At 35.7% G+C, this 9,426-nt stretch overlaps 1 pseudogene; it reads right to left on the bottom strand.

The window, feature by feature from the left end:
- Positions 1 to 6,142: 6,142 nt before the first annotated feature.
- LOC127199647 (40S ribosomal protein S18-like) lies at positions 6,143 to 6,597 on the bottom strand (annotated as a pseudogene).
- Positions 6,598 to 9,426: the final 2,829 nt, after the last annotated feature.

A 9,426-nucleotide genomic window follows, 5' to 3' on the forward strand; every position in this document is an offset into this window, starting at 1 on the left:
TAAAATTAATTTATTCATATTACATCTCAGTTGTTAGCCCATCCCTTGTATCTTCCCATTCCTCCCTCCCTCCTGCTTCCCCCCTACTCCCCTCCCCTATATCTGTGACTGAGGGAGACCTCCTCCCCCTCTCTATGCTCATAGAGTATCGAGTCTCTTCTTGATGACCTGTTATCCTTCCTCTGAGTGCCACCAGGGCTCCCCATCAGGGCACGTGGTCAGAAATGGGGCCCCAGAGTTTGTATGAAAGTCAGACCTCACTCACCATTCAACAGTGGAGAATGTCCTGTGCAAGGAATATATTTATTAAGGTCAACTTTAAGATAATACATATTTATCTTTATGAGAAACTGACAAATGCTCTTCATAATGGCTTTCCCATTTCTAAGTATAATAATAGCATTGCAGTTCTACATAGCAGATTTTCTTTCTATATCCAGACACATACTGTTACTGTTAGTATTCTGCTTTAGTCTGCCTACCTGAGATGTCATAGCTTACTGCCATGGAGGCGGGGCCCGGCCTAGGGCTATACAAAAGGACAAACTCTCATCTTGGTCTCTCTCTACCCCCTCTCTCTACTCTCTCTACCCTCTTTCTCTACTCTCTCTACTTCCCCTTACTCTCTCTCTCTCTCTCTCTCTCCCTCTCTCTTCTTCTCACTTTTTGCCCATCTGTGACTCTCTATGTGGTACTCCTTCCCCCCATTCATCTCATCTCATGCTCATTTAATCAACCTCACATAATCTAATATCTGGCACTTGGCATGTTCTTAACTTATTCTCATATATAAAATAAACTCTCTCTCTCTCTCTCTAGGGTACCCCTCCCTCCTTTCCTTCTTCCCCCATGCTCATTTAATGAATTCTATAACATAATATCTGCTGCCTTGTATCTCTTATTGTATTATCTTATTGCTTTATATCTTACATTTTATTATTGAATATAAAACTTATTGTAAGATTAGCTATTGCCAAGAAGCCAACAGCAGCATCTTATGGTGCATGTATTTCATGAATACATACAGGTCTGGGGATTTAATGTGTAGGTGTGGGAATTTATTAATCCACTTAAAATTTCTTCATTAGATAAGGACTTCTCTGTCTGGATACAATCAAAACTTACTATTACTAAAAGAAGTTATCTTATTATTTCAAACAAATCAATAAAAAAACCTCCAATCTATGTAGCTGGCTTTAACTCAGTGTTGATAAAAGGGGAAGAATGTTCCAAGCTTTAAAAAATGGTCTTTTGGATGGGAGGATACAAGGGATGGAATAACAATTGAGATGTAATATGAATAAATTAATAAAATATATTTTTAAAAGTGGTCTTTTTATATGGATCCTTCTCCCTAATCCATCACATAAACCCCAATCATATATAGTCAATATCATTGACATGTTTCACTACCAATTAAACTGCTTGATTATCAGACAGTCCAGAAAGTACCTTTGACTTTAAGGAATCTAGAAGTAGAATGTCCCCAGAAAAGATGAATGTGACCACACTGCTCCCATCCCACTACATCACAGTTCTGGTTGTTTAGAATTATTTCCTACAGACAGCCTTGCATACTATCAGCTCATCTTCAGTTAGTGCTAGTATGGTGATTTCTATTGTAGCTGTGCTTCAGTGTCTCCAGTGAGGCATGCCACTGAGCATCACTGTATATTTATTTCCTCTGAGGAAAGGGCCCTAGTGAAATCTTCTGAAATTGTCTTATTTTGTTTGTTTACTGATCATTTTGTTTTATAACTCTTTCACGGGTTCAGAATATTTATAAGATATATTTCTAGATGCAAATTATTATCAGGTATGTGAGTTGAGTGTCCTTCACTGTCTAAATCTTTGTATTTTAATTCTTTCAGCAAAATATTTTGGGAATATATTTTAATGTTATCAGTAGCTTGATTTTCATTAATCCACAGCATGTTTTAGGTGCTTTATTTTGCCTAACCTAAAATCTAAAATATTTTCTTAAGTGTTAGGCTAAAAATCTTATAGTTTTGCACATTCTATATTTATTGTTTGAATCAATTTTCTGTAAAGGTTGAGGTGCAGGTAAATTTGTGTGTGTGTGTGTGTGTGTGTGTGTGTGTGTGTGTGTGTGTTATATTCACACATGTATGTGAATACATTCTTTGTCTGTTGGTAGGCACACAGAGGCCATGGAAGGACACATAAGTTCCTTTCTCTGACTCTGTTTTAATTCCTTGAATCAGGGTGTCAATTGGCCAGTTCTAAGAATCCTCCTTTCCTACTCTTGGAGTCATAGGGTTACATGACACAGCACACTTGGCCCTGTCAATGGCTGCTGGGAACCTGTGCTCAAGTCATTGGAGGACACAGAAAGTACTCTTAAGCACGGTGCATCTCCACAGCTCATTCATTGCCTTTCATTCCATCTGAAAACCTACACATATTTAGAGATTTTTATTGAAACCCAATTTCTTTTCCATTGAATTATGCATTCTCTTCTGGCCAAAATCATAAGTTCCAAAAGGTAGCAAATAATATCAAAAGAAAAATGAGATGTAGAAAATGACAGAATCAAGGAAAAGAGGTGAAAACAGGAGATGTAAAAAGAGAATCAATTACCTCTCTTGGATGGCATATGATTAAGTAGGTGCATTAGAATTTTCTAAACACAAATCTAGTGTGTTTACATTACATTACATTACAATTACATTACATTACATAGTCTAACAAGTATAGGAAATAACACAAAAAGTAATTTACAATAGGATTACAAAATAGTGTGGGACCATTACACCCGGCTTGCACAGGTAGGTAATCAGAGTAAATCTGTCAGTTCATTTCTGTTGTTTCTTGCTGAACACCTGTATTCTAAATAAATATGAATTAGATGTTCGGGTTTGTATACATGTCTCAAGTTTTTATTTTATTTTATTTTATTTTATTTAAATTTGTAACACTGTATAATAATTTATTTTCCTAATATTCACAGTGATAAGTGTCCCCTACATGCATATTCCGTTTGAAGTCATCCTGGAATTCTTCATATAACCTTTTCCCTTTCACTTATCCTCAGCTGAATAGTAAAATAAATAATGACTGAGGATTTTTCAGACTGAGTCTGGTTGTGAATACTCAAAAAGAAATGTATGTAAAAACTACCATCATAGATAATTAATAAGTGCCCAACAATTCAGCAGTTCAGATTTGGTATAGCTGATAGGAGGATCGACAGTGCAAAGTTTGAAAATATTTGCTTCCTTAAACTTTGTTTTATAAATAGGAAACAAACAATGCCAATTTAATAAAAGGAGATAATTATAATAATAGGATACATTTATATTCACAATAGGAACAATAGAATTGAGGACTTAAAGCCATGCTGTAAATGCTACAATTTGATCTGCACATGTAATAATTAGGAAGAAATGATTACAAATGTGATTTGGAAAGCACATGCTACTTTTGTGCATAGAGAGCACAGGGAAGACAGTCCAGGGTTAAGCATGGGTACTGAACTAAGAGCCCATTAGAGAAGAAGGTGAAGTAGAAACAAAGACAGGTACCAGATGAAAATGCTTAGAAAATGTCAGCTCTTGGCCTTCATTGTCATAAACATGGATTCTATCTCAGTGTTTGACTAACCATATGGTTTGACTTAGGTTTTATTTCAAAATAGTTTCTTGTTGAAATTAGAAGCTTAAAGAGCATTAGAGACAAGTAATGCTGTTTATGAAAATGTGAGTGAAATGTCAGGTTGATTCTTGGGTATAAAATATAAGAGAAGGGGTGGAGCAGAGGGAGCAGGAGAAAAGAGTGCATACTGATCTTTCAGAGAGTGGAATTCTAAGCATCTACGTCAGTTCTTTCATAATGCCCTGTAACTCTAGCTCCTCTGGGATCAGTTTCCTCTTGCCTAAGAAATCACAGGTAGTAATGGGCATAAAACCTAAGAAATATGCATTTTACAGGATGTCAGAGAAACTCAGTTACATAAGTAACCCTCAATTGTCAAGGAGTATCCATTGTTTTTTGACTTCTGATTGATGGAACTGGTCCCCAACTTATGGGGCCAATGAGATATAGACATTTAGTGGATTAACATGAAGGAGACAACAGCCTAGGGCAGCTGGTCACATTATAGTGAAGAATCAGAGAGATCATTTCTGGAGTTCAGCTAACTTTTTATTAACTTATTTCAAGACTTCAGTCCATGGTGCCACCCTTCATAAGTTGTATGTTCTCATGGACATAACCATAATCAAGATAGTTTTTCACATTCATGACTAGAAGACACTATTATCTAAAAATCCTTTACCTGCATGGCCAGAAGCCTCTGCTTTGGGTGAAGCTAGGCTGTTTTAATAGTCAGTGTTAAGCATCACAGCATGCTAGTTTTGCTCTCTGTATCTGAGAAATTTATTATATACAGCTGAAGTAGGAGACTGTAGGTACTTTTGGAAATGTGAAGGTATTTAGAAGCATGGAAATCAAAAGTAAACAGCAGAGAGCCAGTCAAAACTATTGGTATAAAAGACCTTTTTTGTTTTATAAATACTATATTTAGGAAAGAGGTCACAAAACACAATACTATGTGCATATTTTGGCCCCAGGTGACCAATGACTACTGGACTACTGGACCAGACTAAAAGAACTAGATTTCACAGGGAAAAAAATAACAAAACAACAACAACAACAAAACCCCATACAAACCAACAAGCAAAAACCCATCATCCATAGTAATGATTCTACAAGGCTTTTTAACAGGGTTACCAGGGTCTTTTCTTTAGATTCCCTCTTAAGATTTCTGAAGTTCTCCCTTCCAAAATGACACTGGCCTATGTCAAGTTAACATTAAAAAGCTCCCATGGTCCTGATTTTACCCAAACTCAGCTCTCAAGAGGTATAGACAGTACATGGAAAGTCATACACATGAAAAGACAGAGACATGCAAAATGCACACACAGACACACAAACACATACATACACACACACACAGAGACAGAGAGAGAATATTTTACATATTTATGTTTAAAAACTATAATACTTAAATTCTTTATATCCTGCTTTTTTGTGTGACAAGGTCAAAAGTATTTCAAATAAAGGACAGACACGCAGACAAGGACACAGTCATGCTGGGATCAAGTGAAGATGTCTAATGAGTCTTGGAACCCTTGACTCAGTGCTTTCATATCAAAATACACATTCATGAGGGACCTCACTCAGTGCTTCCTGCTCTTGCTACAGGAGAGAGTGGAAAATCAGACCCTCTAGGGTAGAGAATAAAGGCCATAGAACACAGCAGGCCAGGCAGCTCCTTTCAGGAAGACATGTGCTTCCTCCTGAAATTAAAGAGATGTATTATTGTGTTTTCTGAGATTAGTCCTAAAATATGTACATTGTTTTTCACTTTTCTAAATCCACACATTAGATAAATACAGAATAGTTTTATCCTTGTGATACAAAGGTCAGTATAAGATATAATCAGACTTAGGAGATTTCCAAGTACCACCATGGAAGAGAGTAAACATGTACATTATAAGTAGATCTTGGATTTTGAGTTTGATATGGTAATTGCATAGAATGAACTTCTCTAATTTAAAATTGTGATCATATCTAGTAGAGCATCTAAATTGGGGTATTTGATGTTTGGTAGTATGCATTCAAGATTTTCCTTTAATAAATGTACCATTCTTCTTCCTTTATGGGGTTGCTCTTTTGCTCTGTTATGTGAGCTGGTCTCCTTTGAAAACCAGTGAGTTATGAACTGAAGGACTTGGTTCACATCTGTGCTGGAACATTCCTATCTTAACCAGTAACCAGCAATTTTGTAGATGGCCACTTCTCCATTAGCCTGTGCACCTGAGTGGATATGTGAGAAGAGAGTTCCAAAGAGCCATAATTTGAACATAAGATGAGCAGGCAATTATGTCCAGCTATTTTATGATATTGAGGGTGATGGCTACTTTGTCTTTTACCCTGTCCTAGCAGACATCCTGACAACTAGTCAGATATTCATATCAGTGTGTTTACGATCATGGGTATTTTACCTTGACTATATACCGCATTTTATAAAGCAGATTTGCTTTGTTTCCAAATAATTAAAATCCATTTTCATGGTCCATATTTTTCCTCTCTCCTAATTTAATAATGAGACATGTTATCAGCAATTTTCCATCATGTACTCTGGAATCAATCTGTTAACATAGACCTGGACAGTGGTCTTCGTGTGCTGACCTCAGACACAGTGGCCCAAATGTAGCGCAGAACCCTGTAGACTCTAATCCTCTTCAGCAGCTCCAGGTCCTCATGCAGCTTGTTGTTTAGACACTTGTCCACAACATGGCTGTTCTTTCCATCCTTCTCTATGTTCAGGAACCAGTCTGAGATCTTGTACAGCCATGAACTGGGAATGATCACCATGCTCCACCTCATTCTCCGTGAGTTCTCCAGCCCTCTTGGTGAGGTCAGTGTCTGCTTTCCTCAAGACCAAATAAGCACAGCTCCTCTCCACACCCTTCATGGCAGTGATGGCAAAGGTTAATTTCTGATGTCCTTGATGTAGGTGTTGAGTAATCACAAAATGTCCTGCAACTTCTCAGAGATCTCTAGAGACATGGCAGCGGCATGGCCTTCCAAAAAAATGCTGAACAGCAGGGAATCATTTCCTCCACAATGCTGATGTGTGCCCAACCAAAGAGAGAGCCCTACAAGTACTTTCTCAACTACCATTCTTTGTTGTAGAAATGATGAACTAAAATGTACCATCCCTTGACTAGTTGAGATAAAAGTTCCGTTTGCAGGAAAAATCAAATTCTAATTAAGCTGTTCTTTTTTCTGCCAGAACTCATTGCTCTTCTAGTCTATAGTGATAGCAAACACAAGGCTCTCTTTGGCTACCCTTCAGGGGATTCTGTTACCTCAGGAAAGGTGAGTCCATCACTAACTCTCTTCAGAATCTCCCCATTTCTTCTCACCTCCTATACACTAATTCTGTTTAATATATACACATGCTACTTATTTTGAGGCTTTTGTGTTTTGTCTTTTTATTTTCTTCACATCTAAAAATTTTGAAAATTTCTTAAGACCCAGAGCCTGATTGTTATTTAATAGCATAACATATTTGAACATAATTAATATGATTCTGTCCTATTATTTTTCTGTGTTCTATAATTTAAAGAAAACATAATCGTTATGACTATACCTAAAGGAAAAAGGAGTTGTGAGAAGTATTACAAGAGAATTAAATTATTGCAGTAAGTTATACCCACATAGATTTTTATTAGCACCAACCAACTTGTTTTGTGTTACCTTTCAGTAGTGACTTTTCTAATTCTGTTTCAACTTTAATTTCATCATTTTTTTTTCATTTGGGTAACTTTATAATCACACTTAGCTGAAAAAATTCCATTTACTGTTTTGTCTAGGAATATGCACATGAGATGATCATGCCACTTGCTTTGCTTTATTAAATCCTGAGTTGAATAGTAGCCACTAGAAAATTATCCTGAAGCCCTAATGCAGTTTACAGTCCAATCTTCTATTTGTCTTCCTTCTCAATGTTGCTGCCTGTACACACCTAACTGCCTAATGAAGATAGCACAGCCCTGATTTGTAGTTATATATTTTATGAAATATGTGGGTATGCCATTTCTTAAAAAAAATTCCTTGCTAGAAAAGATAGCAATAATGACAAGGTCTACACTGTATAATTTAGATTGCCATCATATAGGAAATACATAGTAAAGTCCAGAAAACTTTGTCATCCAGTCTGGTGAACTCTGCTGTGCCCAAATACTATGACTTCAAGATGAATCCTATTTCCTATGTATCTGCCAGAGAGAACACAATTGTTCCTAATAACAATTTACAAAGGAACAAAGTACAAATCCACATTGAGGGCAAAAGCTATGGAAGGCAATCACATTTTAAAAGATGTTACCCATTGCCAGGCACACAATAAAGAAATCTTCTTGTATTATGATGTAGAGCAGTCAGCATCCTATTGAACACTCCTGAATAGGACCTTGATTTTTACTTTGAACGGAAGAATTCCATTGAAATATTTGATTCAAACAAGGAATCCTTTACTCTAAAGGTGAATATAAGAACTATAGAAAAATCTGCTTTTCCAACAACTTCGCTTTCATTTTTTAAAGAAATCTTTTCCTTCAATACCTCTTCTAAAGATAGACAAGTTTCAAATCTCTCTCTAAGTTCATCTAGCTGCATGGCTTTTAAGTATGAAATAAACTTGTATCATGCCAAGTAAATACAATATTTCATTCAAAACAGAAGTTGATGGATGTTAAAGAGCTTAATAAATATCTAAATACAAAAAATACTCAAAGAAAAATTATAACATTTAATTCCAAAGTTTATTGCCTGATGTCATTTGCATAAAGATAAAAATCACAAAAAGCTTTGAGCACACATAGATCTTAAATTTCATGTATGCAACCTTTACTTTAGATTGAACATCTGTACAATGCAACAAAGAGCTGTAAATATAAACTATATATAGTTTTATGTCGGAGGGAGTAAAATAAGTGTTTAAACATAAAATATTTGACAAATATGATAAACACCAAGTGTGCCTGATAACATTAGGCTCCAAACTGTTGCATTCTGATTCTTTTGCATCCACAAAGCTGGTGGCCTTCACTCATTAAGTATTGTAGTAAGACATGTGAGAGCAAAAGAACAATGACCAGACTATGTTAATTTGTGAGAAGAAGCCAGAAAGACAAGCTAATCTGGATAGTCATCTGTTCAGAATGCTAGATCCTGTCTTTCCTAAAAATCCCGGAATTAAAACACTTCACACAGCACCCTTTTTCCTTCATGGCTGGGACTGTACTTACACATGGCTTATTTTCTAATTTAAGGATAACTAGAAAAAGAGAAATATATTCCTTTTACTAATCACTAAGATTAGTTTGCTTCTGTTTAAATTACAGTGGTTTCTACATATACCTGTAAAAGTCACCTGAATTATGATATAAACATTTCTAATTCTCACAGACACAGGTTCATCTTCAAAATATTTTCAAGATAGATATCATTCTGTGGAGAGGTATCCATTCATGTTGATGATAACACTATATGTTTGTAATTTGAAAGCACATATATTCTTAAGCCAGAGACATTTCATTTAATTATAAAGAAAACCGAAACAATGAAACTTGAATTATTTTATTTTTCCCCAACATAATTATACAGGCTTAGGCTGTCTGTAAAGTTTTGGCACAGACCTGTGAAGGATGGAACTTCAGTATTTGATTTCACTTTATTTATATCTTATTGATAGTATGTGCATCTCTTACGCATAGTTTTTTTTTTTTTTTTTTTTTTTTACTTTTCATTGCTCTACTCAAAGTGACTACCTTTAAAAGAGGATACATATTTATCTAAAACTTTAAGTTTATCCACACAAGGACAGAACAC

Source organism: Acomys russatus, chromosome 15, assembly GCF_903995435.1.
Source record: "Acomys russatus chromosome 15, mAcoRus1.1, whole genome shotgun sequence".
Lineage (NCBI taxonomy): Eukaryota > Metazoa > Chordata > Mammalia > Rodentia > Muridae > Acomys > Acomys russatus.